Genomic DNA, 22,224 nt, shown 5'->3' on the forward strand with positions numbered 1-22,224 from the left:
GTGTGTGTTTTGATGTCATTGTGTTTTTTGTGTCATTTTTCTGGATCCGCCATTGCATACATTACAACTGAATTATGTCTAAGTAAAAGGGGTACTCACTTTCTTCAAGTGGTTCTACGTGGTTTGTAGTAGCTCATAATCTTTAATTGCAGATTGGTATCATTATCTTATGAATTTTATACAAACAAATACAAATTGAAAGAATATTTCACCTACCATCATCTTCATCTGATTTTGATGAAGAGTCCTCTTCTGACTCTGAAGAATCTGGACAGTTAATGCAAAATAATAATCAGTTCTATGTGGTTTGTAGTAGCTCATAGTCTTTAATTGCAACTTGGTATCATTATTTTACAAATTTTATGTGAACTAACACAAATTTTAAGAAGATTCCACCTACCATCATCAGCTGATTCAAGCAAGGTTTCCTCTTCTGACTCTGAAGACTCTGGACAGTTAATGTGAAATACAAATGACACAAATTATTGAGACTGCACATATACAAGTCACATAGCAATGGAGGATTTACCAACCAGCGCCCCTGGTGACCCCCCCCATTTGAAAAGCTGCAGAAAAGTAATCACTGCTTTGGGTGAGACTCGAAGCCTGGTCATCTGTGTTGTGGTCTGAAGCGTTACCTACTGAGCTATAGTAGTGTTTTGTACCCAACTTTTCGCTATTGAGTTATCTTACTCCTTTCTGGGATGTGACGTTTACTTCTGTGGGTGGTGCTTGGGTGCACCCAAGGCTCCCCAGGGGGGGTCCACTGTGCATACGCCATTCATGTGCTTCGTTTCCATGGTCTTAGTCACCAACCGGAAAAAACCAACACAAATCACGCACCTTGCCACCAAAATCATCGGTCTTCCCACACCTAACCTCACAGAACTCAAGAATGTGATATGTCTGCCTTTTTTTGTGTGCTTTTCTTTTCTATCTGATGTCGATGTGTGTGTTTTGATGTCATTGTGTTTTTTGTGTCATTTTTCTGGATCCGCCATTGCATACATTACAACTGAATTATGTCTAAGTAAAAGGGGTACTCACTTTCTTCAAGTGGTTCTACGTGGTTTGTAGTAGCTCATAATCTTTAATTGCAGATTGGTATCATTATCTTATAAATTTTATACAAACAAATACAAATTGAAAGAATATTTCACCTACCATCATCTTCATCTGATTTTGATGAAGAGTCCTCTTCTGACTCTGAAGAATCTGGACAGTTAATGCAAAATAATAAGTTCTATGTGGTTTGTAGTAGCTCAAAGTCTTTAATTGCAACTTGGTATCATTATTTTACAAATTTTATGTGAACTAACACAAATTTTAAGAAGATTCCACCTACCATCATCAGCTGATTCAAGCAAGGTTTCCTCTTCTGACTCTGAAGACTCTGGACAGTTAATGTGAAATACAAATGACACAAATTATTGAGACTGCACATATACAAGTCACATAGCAATGGAGGATTTACCAACCAGCGCCCCTGGTGACCCCCCCCAATTTGAAAAGCTGCAGAAAAGTAATTACTGCTTTGGCTGAGACTCAAAGCCTCGTCATCTGTGTTGCGGTCCGAAGCGTTACCTACTGAGCTATAGTACTGTTTTGTACCAAACTTTTCGCTATTGAGTTATCTTACTCCTTTCTGGGATGTGATGTTTACTTCTGTGGGTGGTGCTTGGGTGCACCTAAGGCTCCCCGGGGGGGGGGGGGGGGGGGGGGCCACTGTGCATATGCCATTCATGTGCTTCGTTTCCATGGTCTTAGTCACCAACCGGAAAAAACCAACACAAATCACACACCTTGCCACCAAAATCATCGGTCTTCCCACACCTAACCTCACAGAACTCAAGAATGTGATATGTCTGCCTTTTTGTGTGCTTTTCTTTTCTATCTGATGTCGATGTGTGTGTTTTGATGTCATTGTGTTTTTTGTGTCATTTTTCTGGATCCGCCATTGCATACATTACAACTGAATTATGTCTAAGTAAAAGGGGTACTCACTTTCTTCAAGTGGTTCTACGTGGTTTGTAGTAGCTCATAATCTTTAATTGCAGATTGGTATCAATATCTTACAAATTTTATACAAACAAATACAAATTGAAAGAATATTTCACCTACCATCATCTTCATCTGATTTTGATGAAGAGTCCTCTTCTGACTCTGAAGAATCTGGACAGTTAATGCAAAATAATAAGTTCTATGTGGTTTGGCGTAGCTCATAGTCTTTAATTGCAGCTTGGTGTCATTATTTTAAAATCTATGTGAACTAACACAAATTTTAAGAAGATTCCACCTACCATCATCAGCTGATTCAAGCAAGGTTTCCTCTTCTGACTCTGAAGACTCTGGACAGTTAATGTGAAATACAAATGACACAAATTATTGAGACTGCACATATACAAGTCACATAGCAATGGAGAATTTACCAACCAGCGCCCCTGGTGACCCCCCCCCATTTGAAAAGCTGCAGAAAAGTAATCACTGCTTTGGGTGAGACTCGAAGCCTGGTCATCTGTGTTGTGGTCTGAAGCGTTACCTACTGAGCTATAGTAGTGTTTTGTACCCAACTTTTCGCTATTGAGTTATCTTACTCCTTTCTGGTATGTGACGTTTACTTCTGTGGGTGGTGCTTGGGTGCACCCAAGGCTCCCCAGGGGGGGGTCCACTGTGCATATGCCATTCATGTGCTTCGTTTCCATGGTCTTAGTCACCAACCGGAAAAAACCAACACAAATCACGCACCTTGCCACCAAAATCATCGGTCTTCCCACACCTAACCTCACAGAACTCAAGAATGTGATATGTCTGCCTTTTTTTGTGTGCTTTTCTTTTCTATCTGATGTCGATGTGTGTTTTGATGTCATTGTGTTTTTTGTGTCATTTTTCTGGATCTGCCATTGCATACATTACAACTGAATTATGTCTAAGTAAAAGGGGTACTCACTTTCTTCAAGTGGTTCTACGTGGTTTGTAGTAGCTCATAATCTTTAATTGCAGATTGGTATCATTATCTTACAAATTTTATACAAAGAAATACAAATTGAAAGAATATTTCACCTACCATCATCTTCATCTGATTTTGATGAAGAGTCCTCTTCTGACTCTGAAGAATCTGGACAGTTAATGCAAAATAATAATCAGTTCTATGTGGTTTGTAGTAGCTCAAAGTCTTTAATTGCAACTTGGTATCATTATTTTACAAATTTTATGTGAACTAACAAATTTTAAGAAGATTCCACCTACCATCATCAGCTGATTCAAGCAAGGTTTCCTCTTCTGACTCTGAAGACTCTGGACAGTTAATGTGAAATACAAATGAAACAAATTATTGAGACTGCACATATACAAGTCACATAGCAATGGAGGATTTACCAACCAGCGCCCCTGGTGACCCCCCCCAATTTGAAAAGCTGCAGAAAAGTAATTACTGCTTTGGCTGAGACTCAAAGCCTCGTCATCTGTGTTGCGGTCCGAAGCGTTACCTACTGAGCTATAGTAGTGTTTTGTACCAAACTTTTCGCTATTTAGTTATCTTACTCCTTTCTGGGATGTGACGTTTACTTCTGTGGGTGGTGCTTGGGTGCACCCAAGGCTCCCCAGGGGGGGTCCACTGTGCATACGCCATTCATGTGCTTCGTTTCCATGGTCTTAGTCACCAACCGGAAAAAACCAACACAAATCACACACCTTGCCACCAAAATCATCGGTCTTCCCACACCTAACCTCACAGAACTCAAGAATGTGATATGTCTGCCTTTTTGTGTGTGCTTTTCTTTTCTATCTGATGTCGATGTGTGTGTTTTGATGTCATTGTGTTTTTTGTGTCATTTTTCTGGATCCGCCATTGCATACATTACAACTGAATTATGTCTAAGTAAAAGGGGTACTCACTTTCTTCAAGTGGTTCTACGTGGTTTGTAGTAGCTCATAATCTTTAATTGCAGATTGGTATCATTATCTTATGAATTTTATACAAACAAATACAAATTGAAAGAATATTTCACCTACCATCATCTTCATCTGATTTTGATGAAGAGTCCTCTTCTGACTCTGAAGAATCTGGACAGTTAATGCAAAATAATAATCAGTTCTATGTGGTTTGTAGTAGCTCATAGTCTTTAATTGCAACTTGGTATCATTATTTTACAAATTTTATGTGAACTAACACAAATTTTAAGAAGATTCCACCTACCATCATCAGCTGATTCAAGCAAGGTTTCCTCTTCTGACTCTGAAGACTCTGGACAGTTAATGTGAAATACAAATGACACAAATTATTGAGACTGCACATATACAAGTCACATAGCAATGGAGGATTTACCAACCAGCGCCCCTGGTGACCCCCCCCCAATTTGAAAAGCTGCAGAAAAGTAATTACTGCTTTGGCTGAGACTCAAAGCCTCGTCATCTGTGTTGCGGTCCGAAGCGTTACCTACTGAGCTATAGTACTGTTTTGTACCAAACTTTTCGCTATTTAGTTATCTTACTCCTTTCTGGGATGTGATGTTTACTTCTGTGGGTGGTGCTTGGGTGCACCTAAGGCTCCCCGGGGGGGGGGGGGGGGGCACTGTGCATATGCCATTCATGTGCTTCGTTTCCATGGTCTTAGTCACCAACCGGAAAAAACCAACACAAATCACACACCTTGCCACCAAAATCATCGGTCTTCCCACACCTAACCTCACAGAACTCAAGAATGTGATATGTCTGCCTTTTTGTGTGCTTTTCTTTTCTATCTGATGTCGATGTGTGTGTTTTGATGTCATTGTGTTTTTGTGTCATTTTTCTGGATCCGCCATTGCATACATTACAACTGAATTATGTCTAAGTAAAAGGGGTACTCACTTTCTTCAAGTGGTTCTACGTGGTTTGTAGTAGCTCATAATCTTTAATTGCAGATTGGTATCAATATCTTACAAATTTTATACAAACAAATACAAATTGAAAGAATATTTCACCTACCATCATCTTCATCTGATTTTGATGAAGAGTCCTCTTCTGACTCTGAAGAATCTGGACAGTTAATGCAAAATAATAAGTTCTATGTGGTTTGGCGTAGCTCATAGTCTTTAATTGCAGCTTGGTGTCATTATTTTAAAATCTATGTGAACTAACACAAATTTTTAGAAGATTCCACCTACCATCATCAGCTGATTCAAGCAAGGTTTCCTCTTCTGACTCTGAAGACTCTGGACAGTTAATGTGAAATACAAATGACACAAATTATTGAGACTGCACATATACAAGTCACATAGCAATGGAGAATTTACCAACCAGCGCCCCTGGTGAACCCCCCCCCCCCCATTTGAAAAGCTGCAGAAAAGTAATTACTGCTTTGGCTGAGACTCGAAGCCTGGTCATCTGTGTTGTGGTCCGAAGCGTTACCTACTGAGCTATAGTAGTGTTTTGTACTGAACTTTTCGCTATTTAGTTATCTTACTCCTTTCTGGGATGTGACGTTTACTTCTGTGGGTGGTGCTTGGGTGCACCCAAGGCTCCCCAGGGGGGGTCCACTGTGCATACGCCATTCATGTGCTTCGTTTCCATGGTCTTAGTCACCAACCGGAAAAAACCAACACAAATCACACACCTTGCCACCAAAATCATCGGTCTTCCCACACCTAACCTCACAGAACTCAAGAATGTGATATGTCTGCCTTTTTTTGTGTGCTTTTCTTTTCTATCTGATGTCGATGTGTGTGTTTTGATGTCATTGTGTTTTTTGTGTCATTTTTCTGGATCCGCCATTGCATACATTACAACTGAATTATGTCTAAGTAAAAGGGGTACTCACTTTCTTCAAGTGGTTCTACGTGGTTTGTAGTAGCTCATAATCTTTAATTGCAGATTGGTATCATTATCTTATAAATTTTATACAAACAAATACAAATTGAAAGAATATTTCACCTACCATCATCTTCATCTGATTTTGATGAAGAGTCCTCTTCTGACTCTGAAGAATCTGGACAGTTAATGCAAAATAATAATCAGTTCTATGTGGTTTGGCGTAGCTCATAGTCTTTAATTCTAACTTGGTATCATTATTTTACAAATTTTATGTGAACTAACACAAATTTTAAGAAGATTCCACCTACCATCATCAGCTGATTCAAGCAAGGTTTCCTCTTCTGACTCTGAAGACTCTGGACAGTTAATGTGAAATACAAATGACACAAATTATTGAGACTGCACATATACAAGTCACATAGCAATGGAGGATTTACCAACCAGCGCCCCTGGTGACCCCCCCCCCCATTTGAAAAGCTGCAGAAAAGTAATCACTGCTTTGGGTGAGACTTGAAGCCTGGTCATCTGTGTTGTGGTCTGAAGCGTTACCTACTGAGCTATAGTAGTGTTTTGTACCCAAATTTTCGCTATTGAGTTATCTTACTCCTTTCTGGGATGTGACGTTTACTTCTGTGGGTGGTGCTTGGGTGCACCCAAGGCTCCCCAGCGGGGGGGGGGGGGTCCACTGTGCATACGCCATTTCTGTGCTTCTTTTCCATGGTCTTAGTCACCAACCAGACAAAACTAACACACATCACACACCTTGCCACCAAAATCATCGGTCTTCCCACACCTAACCTGACAGAACTCAAGAATGTGATATGTCTGCATTTTTTTGTGTGCTTTTCTTTTCTATCTGATGTCGATGTGTGTGTTTTGATGTCATTGTGTGTGTTTTTTGTGACAAATTCTTTGTATAGTCATGTGGAAACAAATATCCCTTCTGGGACAAATTAAGCCTAAATCTAAGTCTAAGTCTAAGTCTAAGTCTAAGTCTAAGTATGGTAAAGGGAGTTAAATCTGAACCACACTTAAGTCTAATAATCATGAAGAGACTGTCTATTCACGCAGCATTTGGGTCTGCATGAAAAACAAATGAGAAGCCACAGAAGGTGTGGAATGTATTATTATACAGTTGTAACTATAGAACTACAGGGACTTTACTACAGAACACAGCCAGTGATTGAATGAATCACACAATGTTGTCAAACACGGTTATATCTAAGCAGTGTGTGTAGATACATTTGACTGCATTTACTGGCTGCTGGACATGTGTCAGTATCTTGTGAATCATTAGAGTGTTTTGCTTGACAGATCGTCAAGTATTCTACATGCACACACACAATTTCATATATATATATATATATATATATATATATATATATATATACACATATTAGGGCAGTGCAATTAATCAAAATTCAATTACGATTTCGATTATTACACGCAAGGATTACAAAAATTATGTAATCGAGAAAAAACAATTATTAATTTTGAGTTGATTTAATTCACGCGCACAAAAGCTACCATGAGCTGTTCTGCCCCGCCCCCCTCTAAGCTACTGCTGCCAGCTAGCCGGCAGGTCCACCCCAAGAGGAAAGTTGTACCTAGCGGTCTGGACAAATGGCAGGAGAATCACAGCAGAAGTGCTTGGTAAACAAAAAAGGCAAGTCTAATTCAATTGTATGGAATCACTTTGGGTTTGATGAAGAAGACGAAGAGCAAAAACACATCACGTGCAAAAAGTGTTTCGTAGTTATGTCCGCACCGACCGCTAACACAACAAACCTTTGAACCATCTAAAGTTGAACCACCGCGACCTTTATGATAATCTGATGAAAAACTAAAACACACAAAAACAACTCTGTCTACAACTTCGTCCGCAATGCAATCTTCAGTCTCCAAATCTCTTTACGCTGCAACTCCCGTATTAACCTAACCCGAACCCATATAACCCTGACGTGCATATTCTAGATGGCTGATGTATACAGAAGGCCTGAACTGAAACCTCACGGCACGCCACTGAATTTACTATGTTTCATACTACATTGAACATACTTGAATTTATAATTTGCACTTCACGTGAGTTTTTTTTTTTTTTAATTGCTACAGTTCTATGGCAGGTCTATAGCAGTTTAATTACAGTGCACTATTTATTTACAAAAGGAAACATACTTGAATTTACAGTACACTTATTTGCATTCAAAGATTTTGTTTTGTACAAAAGTGAACATACTTTGTTTTAGTGGTTAAAAGCTTTATTTATGTTTAAAGAGTATATTTTACATTGTTTTGCAAGAAAAAAATAAACAACTTTAAGGTTAACAAATAATCGTTTTTAATAATCGTGATTTCAATTATTGCTAAAATAATCGTGATTTTTTTTTTTTCTATAATCGAGCAGCCCTAATATATATATGTCAGGGTAGAGACTGCGATCTGGTAGGATCGGCGATTCTACCAGTAGAGACTCCGATCGTCGTCTCTACCAGTAGAAACTCCGATCAGAGTCTCTACTGGTAGAAACTCCGATCCTGCCAGTAGAAACTCCGATCGGAGTCTCTACTGATAGAAACTCCGATCTTACCAATAGAATTGCCAAATGCAAAGTTAATGTTGAAATTCCAAAGGTTTTGAGAAAATTGTTGTCATTTTATATTTCACAAATGGTTTTAATATTTGGTGCTTTCCATAAATTATTCATATATTATGTGAGCGTGCTGAGACTAACTAAAAAGTCCATATGTGGTCATTGTACACATATAATTTGAATATTTTAATACTAACCCTAACCCTAATTTCAACATTAACTTTGCATTTGGCAATTCTATTGGTAAGATCGTAGTCTCTACCAGCAGAGACTCTGATCGGAGTTTCTACTGGTAGAGACTACGATCGGAGTCTCTACTGGTAGAATCGCCGATCCTACCAGATCGCAGTCTCTACCCTGACATATGTCTATATATATGTGTATATATATATATATATATATATATATATATATATATAGATAGATAGATAGATAGATAGATAGATAGATAGATATGTTAGTGCTGGGCAGCTATTAAATTTTTAATCAAGATTAATCGCGTGGAGTTCTGTGATTAATCATGATTAATCGCATAGTTATATTGGGGGGGTTGCCGGCATCAACAGCGTGTATTTCCTTTCAGTGATATTTCAGATTGGAAGTACTCCGGTGATAAAAAATAATTCACATGTCAGTGCTTACAAACACCGGTGTCCTTCTCACCCCCACCATCTGAAGACATTTGAAACTAGAAGCACTCGGAGAGCGCAGACCTCCGCCAAGGCTGATCAGTGGCCCCCCCCATGGGCCCCCCAACGCCAAGGAGGTTATGTTTTTGCCAGGGTTTGTTTGTCTGTCTGTTTGTTTGTTTGTCTGTCCGTTATAGTGTGCAACATAACTCAAAAAGTTATGGACAGATTTTGATGAAATTTTCTGGTCTGTACCCCCCCCGTCAGCCCCCCCACCCCCGATTACCACCAAAATTTAATCATTTCTTCCTTATCCCATTTCCAACAAACCCTGAAAATTTCATCCAAATCTGTCCATAACTTTTTGAGTTATGTTGCACACTAACGGACAGACAAACAACCAAACAAACAAACAAACAGACAAACAAACAAACCCTGGCAAAAACATAACCTCCTTGGCGGAGGTAATGAAAATGTCCATGGAACAGACTGGTACTTTTCTCCATGTTTATGTCCCCACCAGTTTATTTCCAATTGTGAATGACTGACAACAGTCTTAAGGCCACTAATAAGTACTAATACTAATAAGCCCAATAACATGTGATGTTCAGTTGTTCAAAGTAAGCAAAGGGGGCCCTCTAGTGGTTGGAATAAGTGTCACTAATGTATGTTTTGTCCTTTCGGTGTTCCCATAGTCAGTTCGGACATAAGAAGGAACTAACAGACACATTTCTTTCACTCTGTTTGTATGGCCTGAAAAACGTTTGCCTGTGAGTATTTTATGTTCAGTTGTTGTAAGAATGAATAGTATCAAATATCTCTGACGTGAACCTTTGTTGCTGGATAAAAAGACATTGTAATTCTTAAATTAAAATGTAAATGCTAATCGTTAGCGTGTCTATGGATTTTCCCATTCAAGTTAGCATCGAGCTAGCGGTCTTTTCCCCATTCATTTAAATGTATAACGCCATGTAAGGCAGTGAACAGAACTGAGACATATTTTGTTTGTATGTTGGAGTTTTACAGTGAATCTACAGTAAAAGATTTGGACAGAAGTTTTGGTTGTTCGTCTTTTCTTGTTAAACCCGTTGTCTATCTGCTGAGCTAATCGCTACATGCACACAAGCAGAAGAATATGAGTTATGTACTGTCCTCGCTAAGACGTTTTTTTTGTTTTTTTTGTCCTCGCTAAGACGTCTGTAGTTAGTCTGAGCTAGACAGCAAGCTAAACTCTGAATTGACGATGCAAGATATGTCCTCTATGAAGTTTGCAGCTTTAATGTATATGCTTGACATCATGCAGATTGACAGAGTGAAACTATAAAATAAAGACAAAATAATTCAATTAGTTATGTCTATTAATGATATGCATATTCACAGAAAATGCATAGATGTAATTATTATAAACTTAAATTGACTGCTAATACAACAGTCTCATCATAAATAAGTAAAGGTTAGTTCAAAGGCTGGCATATTAGACCTAAACACAACCAATGAATTTACAGACTTAAAATGAGCCTGCATAAAGAATTAGCAACCCATCTCTGACTGCTAGCATAAACGAATTAGCTTAAACGTGTTAATAACACACTGTAATAAATACATCCAAAATAACGTCATAAACATGTTCCTAACGGTACGTTTGCATGCGAAATTATTTAGCAAACAACAGAATGATTGATACATACAGGCATTACTTTTGCAGGAGTTAAACAAAGTTTGATTATGCATTACTCTTAAAGTTTTCTCCTCTCAGCTACACCGGCACCAGCTTGGTGCGTGTTGAGCGGCAAAATAAAAGCACGAGTTTCAAAATAAGAGTCCGTATGTATAAATGAACTAAGACTTGCGTGAAAGGCAGAACGGCATAAATGGGAGATTAAAAAAATTGTCGGCGTTGTTTAATGAATGCGTTAACGCGGTAGCCCTAATATATATATATATATATATATATATATATATATATATATATATATATATATATATATATATACATATACACACACACACACACACACACACACACACATACATATGTGTGTGTGTGTGTGTGTGTGTGTATATATATATATATATATATATATATATATATATATATATATATATATATACACACACACACACACACACACACACACACACACACACCACCCCTCTATTTTTTCTGGATCCGCCATTGCATAAATTACAACTGAATTATGTCTACGTAAAAAGTGTACTCACTTTCTTCAAGTAGTTCTGTGTGGTTTGTAGTAGCTCATAGTCCTTAATTGCAGCTTGCTATCATTTTACAAGTTTTATACGAACAAATACAAATTTAAAGAGTATGTCACCTACCATCATCAACTGAGTTTATTAAAGTGTTCTCTTCTGACTCTGAAGAATCTGGAGAGTTAATGCAAAATACAAAACAAACAAATTATTCAGACTGCACATATGCAAATTAGACAGAAAGTACAGATGGACAGTTCACACAGGAAACAAGATACAAATGAATCACAGTTGCACTGTTTGTCGGTAAAGTCATCATCATTCATTACAGAAGGATTTACTGATGAAATCTCATGATTTATCATCTAAGAATAAAGGTACTTACCTTCAGTTGATTCTGCCTCATATAAAGCTTCTAGGTCTAGAGAAGCTGGACAGTTTGAGACAACAGTTAATGAAGTTTTTTACTTGTGTTACAGAAAAATCTATTTTTGTCTTTACAGTCACACAAACACATGGAGGATCAGTCAAACTCATCTGTACCTCTTGTCTGGACCATCATGGTACCAATGAGTAGAAACACAACCAGCAGCTTCATGATGCCAGTGATGTCAAAGATGAAGACTTCAGTGAAGACAAACACACCTGTTAGTTGTGTGGCTCTGAGTATTAGTCAGGTTATAATTCAAGAATCGATGACAAACCTGCTGCAGATTTCCTTCTCTTCTGTCCTCTCAGCGTCAGCCTGTAGCTTCAGTCTGAGGTGCTGAACTACTGAAAGTCCACTTCTTATACACTGGTACGTTGCATGTCATCGACAAAATAACCAGGAGCGGTAGACGCTAATTCTGACAATGTACACAAAGAGGGCAAACCTGAACATGTACTCATAATATTATACACACATTTGTGTGTAAACTTCATGAAAAGAAAGGAATTCTGGTGGATTAGCTTAACCACTTAGCAAATATGGCTTTATCTATAATTTACATTTGCCATTTACTTAAGTAAAACTGGCCTGCCGGCTGCACCCTGAATAAATTTGCAAAGTCCAAAAATTGCACTGAAGATATTAAACTAAAAATAAACTTTGGACTTATCATCATTGAAACATTATTATGTTATTATTGTACTTGAGATCATATTGGGCTGTATGTGGCCCCTGAACTAAGATGAACTAAAATGAAGAGACAACTGTCTATTCAAGCAGCATTTGGGTCTGCATGAAAAAGAAACAGGCAGCCACAGAAGTTATGTAATGTATTATCATACAGTTGGAACTATATAAATGCATATCATTTGCCACAGAACACAGCCAGTGAGTGAATCACACAACGTTGTGAAACATAGACCTATATCTAAGGGATGCATGTAGATAAATTTGACTGCATTTACTGGTTGTCAGACATGTGTCAGCATCTTGTGAATTGTTACAGTGTTTTGTTTGACAGATGGTCAAGTATGCTACATGCACTCACACATTTTCCTCTATGAACAAATTGTAGGCCTACTGCCAAGTAGAAAAAACTAATGCTACTACTGGGTCCGATCAAGCGAAAATGAACAACAACATGAAAAAGTAAATTTGCACACAATTTATTTAAGTGGGCTCATTTTTTTTGCTAAAGATATCTATTTTATGGAACTGTTATCCTTTTTAAAATACCACATACACAGTACAGGAGAAGTTCTGCATCTGCTAGGCTGCATTAAATTAACAAAAAGACATGCAAAAGACTGTCTCTTACATAAAATTCTGAATGATGAAGTTTGTAAATTCATACACTGGTCACATTGAAAAACCCCAAAGTAATCTTTGACACAATCAAGTCTATTGTGTCCCCTGCTGTCCCTGCTGCTCCCATGCTCTGTAAAGCTGACATCAATGACTTCCTAAATTTTTTCACAGACAAGATCAGGGATATTAAACACAATATCCCACCGCTCTCTGACCCAAGCTAATCCTCCTCTTCAAACTTGGTCCTCCTTCGACCCTGTGACATTGGAGGACATCTCAGCACTTTTATCCAAAACGAGACCCTCCTTCAACTCTGCAGACATCACCCCCCATAAGCTTCTTGTCATTGTCTTTGACACAATTTGACCATGGGTCACAAAGTTTTTTAACCTGTCGCTCTCAACTGGTTTGTTTCCCAGATCCTTCAAACAGGCCATCATAGAACCAAAACTAAAGAAAACCAACTTGGACCCCACTGAACTCAAAAGCTACAGGCCGATATCAAAACTCCCCTGACTGGCCAAAATCCTTGAGAAGGCAGTGTCTAAACAATTACAGCTTTTCTGGAAACACACCAGATTTATGACACTTTTCAGTCTGGGTTTAGACAACGCCACTCAACAGAAACCACACTATTAAAAGTGTCTAGTGACATCCTGATGGTGGCCGACTCCGGGAAATCCACAGTCTTGGTCCTGCTAGATCTCTCCTCGGCCTTTGACACAGTGGACCATACCATAATGATTGAGAGACTGAGGGACCTGGTAGGGATGTCAGGTCCTGTGCTAGACTGGTTCTCCTCTTACCTGACTGGCAGAAGCTTCAGCGTGTCAATCAATAACATCCATTCTGACTCAGCGGATCTACTGTGTGGTGTGCCCCAAGGCTCTGTCCTGGGACCAGTCCTGTTATTACTGTATGTCCTCCCGCTTGGCCACATTATCCGGCAGTATAGTGATGTCTCCTATCATCATTTCGCGGATGACATCCAGATGTACTGCTCCTTTAAATCCTCTGAGCCCCACAAACTGAGTTCCTTAATCAACTGCTTGTCAGAGCTGAAACAGTGGCTAAATGATAACAGCCTACAGCTGAACTCCAGCAAAACGGAGACCCTCATCATTGCCCCGGACAGTGCAATTCCAGGGATTAAACAACACCTCGGAGACCTGAGCTCTTTGGTAAAGACCAAACCGAGGAATCTGGGTGTCATCTTTGACCAGGCCATGTCTTAAGAATACTACTCCAAACACCTAGTGAAAAACTGTTTCTTCCAACTCCGCAACATCTCCAAACTCAGGTCTATGGTGTCCATCAATGAGCTTGAGATGATCGTTCAAGCATTTGTGTCTTCTCGCTTAGACTAGCCCCTGTAAAGTTGCTACTTTACAGTGTTACATGTACTCCATGTGTCTCCCCCTTCCTCCCCCTCCCCCCAGTCTCCCTATATCTCTATTGCTCTCTCTTTTCTCCTCCTTTTCTCTTGCTCTTTAACCCCAACTGGTCAAGGCTAACAGCCATCCTTCAGGAGTCTGGGTCTGCTCAAGGTTTCTGCCTGTTAAAGAGAAGTTTTTCCTCGCCACTGTCACCAGTCACAAGTGTTTGCTCCTGGAGGATTCTGTTAGGTGTAAATCTGATTTGATTTTGATTTGATAAAGCACTTTGTGACTCTGTCTGTGAAAAGTGCTCTATAAATAAAATTTACTTACTTACTTACTTACATTGAAAAGACTATCTGTGAACTGTTACTGACAAATTACTCTTTATTTGTAATTTACCTATATCAATGTGGACCACCACAAGTTGTGAATAACACTGTGTTAATATTAAATACATTAAATAAAGCATTGTGATTATATCTGGCTTGTTGGTTTGAAAAATAAGTCATAAGTTGGGTGATGCATACAATGGTAAAGCATTGTCCACGTGTTACCACATTCTCATGTCAATTAAACAGAGACTTTACAATATTTTATTCCAAAATTTATTTACAGCATATTTGAACATAATATCTAAAAGGTTTTGTCCTACTTGATATCAATTTCTGTTGAGAACTACATCTTTTCAATGTTTGCGTAAAGCTTATAAAATTTATGTCCGTTTCAGGCCCATGTGTTACCGAGCAGTAATTTGACATTTTTCACCTAAAAATTTTATCTCCCCAAATTTTGTTATACATAATGTTAAAGTGCTTATAAATTCCTCCTCAAATATGTATAATACATACATATAAGTTACTCTGCTTACATGACAGAGACTGTTGAACATGAAATGTGTCCATGTGTTACTGCTTGAACGGACCCTACTACATCTAAGCCTCAGGGTTAGTTATTTGTTTTAGTTGCATGTTAACAAAAAATTTCCTAAAACAATGAATTTGTTAGTAGATGTGCTGTGAAATATGACTGTAATGCATAGTATGTTCTCTAAACAAAGCAAGTAGTCGTGATATTCCTGATATGACAGTTTGGAGAAGGATAAAACATATGTGTGTACGTATGTATGTATGTGTATATATATCGTCCCCCCTTCCATGTTTTCTGGATTTGCCTCTGAATTACTGATGATGTAGAAACTTATGCAGGAGTATGGACCACACACATCCTCCAACAACTCCACTGGCTCCCAATAAAACAAAGAATCAAATTCAAACTCCTTCCGTACACTTTCAAAACTATTCACGATCTTGCTCCTCAGTACCTCCTCCATATCACCACACTAACCCGTTCCCTCAGGTCCTCCTCCCCCATCCACCTCACTGTGCCCCCTGCCCACCTCAGCACCATGGGAAGCAGAGCCTCCAGTTGCTTTCTGCCACCATCCATCCAAAATAGTGACTCTCTCTCCATTTACAAGTCCAAACTCAAGACTCACCTGTTCAAGATTGTCTACCCACCATAATAATTCCCCAACGTCTTAACCATACTACATTTTTTGTACTTGTTTGGACTTGTGCCTGCTGCAGACCCTGGTCAGACGGAGGAGGAGCTGGGTCCGGAGTCCCCTCACAGTACCCGGAACCTCCGAGCAACACATATCCTCCCACTAAGAAGGAAATCGGAACATCGTGGGGTGAAGTGGCCTGTTGCCAACAGCAAGAAGTGGACCGAGCTGGATGAGGATGTAGATTAAGCCCTGGAAGCGATATCAAAGGGTGACACTGACCAGAAACTCCAAACTATGTGTTCCTTCATAATGAACATAGGAGCTGAACATTTTGGAGTGGATCAGAAGCAAGTAGCAAGAAACCCAGCAAGGTTCAATTGGCGGGAAGTATAGATAAGCCAGCTGAGGAAAGAGCTGAAATCCTTGAGACGCCAGTACAAGGCAGCCGAGGAAGAGGAGAGACCTGCTTTGTCAGAAATCACCAACATTGTAAGGAAGAAGCTCATCACGTTGAGGAGGGCTGAATAGCACCGAGGGAAGGGAAACCCCTTCACCTTCACTAAGAGGCTACTGGGCCAAAAGCGAAGTGGCCACCTTGCGTGCTCTGTAGGAGAGATGGACCACCATCTCAATGTCACCTTCAGTGACACCTCAAGAGACCAAGAGCTTGGCCCTTGCAAGGCCCTGGTGACACTTCCAGAACCAGTGTTCCAATTCAACAGCGATGAGCCTACCCAGGCAGAGGTAAAGGAAGCTGTCAAAACTGCAACATCTTGTTTGGTGCCCGGCCCTACTGGCATACCTTACAAGGTCTACAAGCAGTGTCCACGGCTCCTCAAACGTCTCTGGAAGATCTTGAACATGATCTGGCAGAAAGGGAAAATCACCGCCCAGTGGAGACATGCCAAAGGTGTCCGGATCCTGAAGGAAGAGAACTCCAGCAACCTAGAGCAGTTTCAAATAATCTCCCTGCTCAGCGTTGAGAGCAAGATTTTCTTTAAGATCGTATCCCAATGGCTAACAGAGTTCCTCTTGAAGAACGGCTACATAGACACCTCGGTCCAGAAGGGGGGAGTTCCAGGAGTGCCTGGGTGCCTGGAGCATACAGGAGTGGTGACGCAGTTGATCCGGGAGGCAAGGGAAAGCAAAGGAGACCTAACCAATGCCTACGGATCCATCCCACACAAGCTTGTCGAGACAGTGTTGACAAGACACCACATTCCTGGGAAGATCTACAACCTCATCATGGACTATTACAATGATTTCAGCACAAGATTCTCCTCAAACTAAGTAACATCTGGCTGGCACCGTCTGGAGAAGGGGATAATCACTGGCTGTACAATCTCGGTGTCATTCTTCGCCTTGGCCATGAACATGATTGTCAGGTCCACGGAGGTTGAATGCAGAGGTCCAAAATCAAGATCTGGGACCCGGCAGCCCCCCATAAGGGCCTTTATGGACGACCGGGTGGCTCCTTCAGGGGCTTGAGAGGCTCATCTCTTGGGCAAGGATGAGCTTCAAGCCAGCAAAATCCAGGTCTCTAGTCCTGAAGAAAGGTAAGGTGGCCGACCATTTCCGCTTTACACTTGGAGGGACCAAGATTCCTACGGTGACCGAAAAACCTGTCAAGAGCTTGGGCAAAATCCTCGACAGCTCCCTGAAGGATGCAGCAGCTTTGCAGCAGACCAAGAGTGACCTGATGTCATGGCTCACAGCCATTGACAAATCAGGTCTACGAGGAAAATTCAAGGCCTGGATGTACCAGCATGGTGTCCTGCCTAGAATACTCTGGCCCCCGTTAGTCTACGAGGCACCAATAACAACAGTAGAGGCACTAGAGAAGACCATCTGTCAGTTTCTCAGGAGATGGCTGGGGCTCCCTCGGTCCCTGAGCAGCATCGTCCTGTATGCCCATTCCACCAAGCTGCGCCTCCCCCTCAGTGGACTATTGGAGGAGTTCAAAGTCACCCGATCCAGAGATGTATTGATGTACAGGGACTCCGCAGATGTCAAGGTAGCATTGGCAGGCATCGTTGTTAAGACTGGGAGGAAGTGGCAGGCCCATGAAGCCGTAAGCAGAGCAGAGGCTCAGCTGAGGTACAAGACCTTGGTGGGTACCGTGGCAATGGGGAGGGCAGGCCTTGGCAGCTTTCCCAGGCCACGCTTCAACCGGGCCTGCGGCAAGGAGAAGCGCCAGCTGGTCCAAGATGAGATCCGTGCAGAGGTGGAGGAACAACGCTGCTGCAAGATGGTGAGTATGTCCAAACAAGGGGTGTGGACAAGGTGGGAGCATGTGGAACTGCGCAGACTAACCTGGGAAGAGCTCTGGAGAGCTGAGCCACTGCGCACTAAGTTCCTCATACAATCAATGTATGATGTCCTCCCAAGCCTGGCCACTGCACACCTGGGGCCTGGCAGACACTCCAGAGTGCAAGCTGTGCCAGAGGAGGGGCACCATGGAACACATCCTGAGCTCTTGCCCAAAGGCTCTAGGGGAGGGGCGGTGTCACTGGCGCCATGACCAAGTTTAAAATCCTTGGCAGACTCCATCTGCACAGTGATACAACACAGCAAGTCCCAGGTCACCCCGAAGCGGTTACTTACCTTCATCAGAGCAGGTCAGAAGGTAAGCCACCAGCCCAACTCCTCAGGAGGGCTACTTACAACCGCTTGTGACTGGCAGCTCCAAGTGGACCTAGGAAGGCAACTCAAGTTCCCGGCTGACATTGCTACCACCTTACTCCGGCCAGACATGGTGTTAACATCGGAGTCAACCAAGCAAGTGGTGCTAGTGGAACTGACAGTCCCCTGGGAGGACCAGATCGACGAAGCCAACAAGCGTAAGAGGGCCAAATACGCAGAGATCATTACAGAGTGCCAGAACAATGGCTGGAAAGCCCGCTGCAAACCAGTTGAGATCGGGTGCAGAGGTTTCGCAGGTTGTTCACTGCAGTGAGTGTTAAAACTCTTTGGAATTAGAGGACTACAGTTGAGGAAAGCCACCAAGAACATCCTGTGGCTGTGGATCTGTAGGGGGGATCCTTGGTGTGCTACTTGGACACAAGCCGGGGTCTGATCACCCCCAGTTGGGTCGCTGGGCGAGGATGTTTGATGATTAAAGACCCGAAACACCCTAACACCCTGGGTTTATCACTGATGACGTGTCCAAGTATCACCGTGAGGTGTATTCAAATTCTCCTTTGTATTTTATTTATTGTTTTTCGTATTTTATTTATTGTCTTTTATACCATTGCTGTACAATATAAGCTTCTGAGTCCCGTGGTCCAGCCTCGACTTGTCCGTATTTTGACGTATTTACAATACTCTGACTGACTGCTGGCTGTATATTGTTGTAAGCTGTTTCTGTGTTAGTCAGTATTTCTCTGTCTGAGTGTTAGAACATACTAAGAGAGTTGATAAAGAACCTGCAGCAGAGCTTATTTTTTCTTTCTTTGTTTTCTCACTGTGAGTGTGCAGCTTCAGCCTGAGGTGTTGAACAAGAAAAAAATCCAGTTCTTACAAGCTGGAACATGGCCAGGAACTGTAGACACATGTTCTGACTATGTACACACAGAAGGCAAACATGAATATCCTTATTTACATGCCACTTTCTGTCAAAATACAACATAGAAAAACACACAAAGGAAAAATAAAGTTGAATTAGTTCAGCAATAATTTATACTTATTATCTTTACTATTGAGTGAATACAATCTTGTGAAACCAAGTTATAAAATGCTTGGAACAAGTAAAAAACACTTTTTTCCTTCTTTCATGAGTACACCATTTGTCTTGTGACTTTGTACGTTACAACTCAACAACCCCCTGATTCAGTCTTTTGCAATTAATGATGCATTTTTAATCTGTCCACTGAAAACACATCCAATTTACTGTGCATTATTTCAGTCTAGATTTTATTCACTTATTAATATTCTGCAGGCTGGATTGGATGTTTTGTGGAGCCAGATGTGTCCTGCAGGCAACCAGTCAGTGATCAGTGAACTAGGAATATGCTTTGCACCTGAACCTGCAGTGGAGTTACAACAATAGAACCAAGGGGTAGAGGGATGGTACCAGACACCTCTAAACATCCAAAAGAGGAACTTTCCATCCTCCTGGACATCAGTGATAAACATCTTGCTCTCATGGTAGATACAGGTTCAACATATTCACACATTAGCAGCAAAGGCCCTCAACCTCCCCCTGAAATCTCAGTGGACTCAAGGAAACCATGAATCCAGTCACAGCTCCAGGGCCCAACCATTTCATCAGTTATATGCAGAAAACACTGAAACATGCTGGGAAAGTACAGCAAACTCATGAGGAAACATTTTCAAGTTTCCTGTGAATTCTTAACTATAAAGAAGATTTTTTTTTTTTATTTTAAAATTTGTCTGAAGATGTTTGAGCTAATCTTTGGAAGTTTACAGTTGAAGAAATATTGCATTAGAAAAAGTTGGTTTCATAAGATAAGATGAGATAACATCAATATTTAACATATCATGTAAATATTAAAGGGTCTTTATTAACTGAACATCCATATAGATCTTTTACATCAGTGCATCATTTTATTATACATTAAAACCTGTGAAATTAGGTGAAGCTGCTGTAGATGTGTGGGGTTTGTGTCCCTACAAATGTTCAAACCAAACCTTTGTATCTGAGTTTCAATTCTTATTCATAGATTTGGACAGTCTTTGTATCATTTATTTGGGGATCTATTGGGGGTCATTATTATTTCGTACACTACTTTTAGATCTAATACATTATATTGCAGCCCCCAGTAGGAGCTGATGGTGGTCACCAGGGCCCGTATTCCTAAAGATTCTTAGTGCAAAGAGTTGCTCCTAGTGGCCAAATTCTAAGAAAATTCTTAGAATCATGATGTTTTCTTAGAATTTCCCCTAAAAATGAAGAGTAGATCCTCGTAAAGATAAAAGCTATTCCTAAAGAATCCTAGCCCTTAAGTGAGCTCCTAAGGTGAGATCTGTTAAGAGCAGGGAAGAGGACTTTTAAGGGGCTTAGGAGTTCCTTAAGCAGAGGACAAAATGGCCGACGGAAGAGGCAGGAGGAATATTCTCCAAACACTGGATGACAGTGAATTAATTAAATGCCACAGATTGCACTGTAAAAAAAAAAAAATTTTTTAAAGTATTATTCTGGCAGCAGGGGTGCCGAAGAAATACTGTTAAATAACGGAAAATAACCATCTCATAAAAATACAGTAGTTTTCCATAATTAAAATATAGCTTTTTGCCCTAACTTTACATGAGATATTGCATATTTTTTGACTTTTTAATGTTTAGTAAAGAATATTTACATGTATTAAAACAATCAAATTACCTATATATATATATATATACACACACACACACACACACACACACACACACACGTATATATTTATTTATTTATTTATTTATATATTTATATACACATACATAATTTTCAATGAGACAAAGTTGTACGATCCACTCTGATAAAAACTGTATTTGGACAATTTATCAGTGCTTATACATATTATACATTCACAAAAATACATTTATTTAAAATTTTTGTTGTGAAACCTCCCGTAATTACACAAGATATTTGTCAATTAACAAACAAGTCTTGTTAAACTTACAGAACAAATACTTCTTTTACAGTTAATTATCAGTAATTTTATCTCATTTTATTATTTTTTTTACAGTATTAAACTTTAAATTAACAGTTTAATCTCATGAATAGAAGATAAATATTTGTGAAATTACAATACATTTGCAAATGTATTTTAACTGTATTTTTCTGTGGAAAAAAAAATCTTTTAAAAAATGGAAATTTTTTGGTTATTCACAGTTACAGTTTTATCGTGTTATTTTACATTTGACGTGTAAAATGACAGTCTATTTTTGTCACTTCATTGATATTTACCTGTATCTTAAAACACAGGAAAAATCTGTAAAATAAACGGTAAAAATTCAGTTAAATTACAGATTTTTTTACAGTGTGCCAATTAATATGAGCAAATAAATATATCTATCACTATGTGAATACTGTGCAAGTGGGCCTGAGTTTTTTCACACATTTTGTAGGATAATTTTAAAGTTTAGCTTACTATTCATTGAACAGATATTTTCTTTTATGTGAAATGTTATTTACAATTACACAGTCTTCATAAGATTAGATTCTCTGATTAAGTTTATTGATTTGAGGGTCAGTCTCTTGGCCATTATCACCAAAAGTATAGTTTTTTCTAGCTTTTAGGATCAACCAATCACAGCTTTTGAAATGATGACTCATACCTAGCAGTGGGGTCAACCACACCTCCTCACTAAGATAGGAATTTCTGTCCATTCCTTGCTCAGAGTTCTCTGAGAGTGTTCTGGAATCACTCCTAAGCTAA

The 22,224-nt window shown here is 39.9% G+C and overlaps 1 pseudogene; it reads left to right on the forward strand.

The window, feature by feature from the left end:
- The first annotated feature begins 15,991 nt into the window (after positions 1-15,991).
- Positions 15,992-18,963, forward strand: LOC115438956 (uncharacterized; annotated as a pseudogene).
- The last annotated feature ends 3,261 nt before the right edge of the window (positions 18,964-22,224 follow it).

Source organism: Sphaeramia orbicularis, chromosome 18 (genome assembly GCF_902148855.1).
Source record: "Sphaeramia orbicularis chromosome 18, fSphaOr1.1, whole genome shotgun sequence".
NCBI classification, from domain to species: Eukaryota; Metazoa; Chordata; class Actinopteri; order Kurtiformes; family Apogonidae; genus Sphaeramia; species Sphaeramia orbicularis.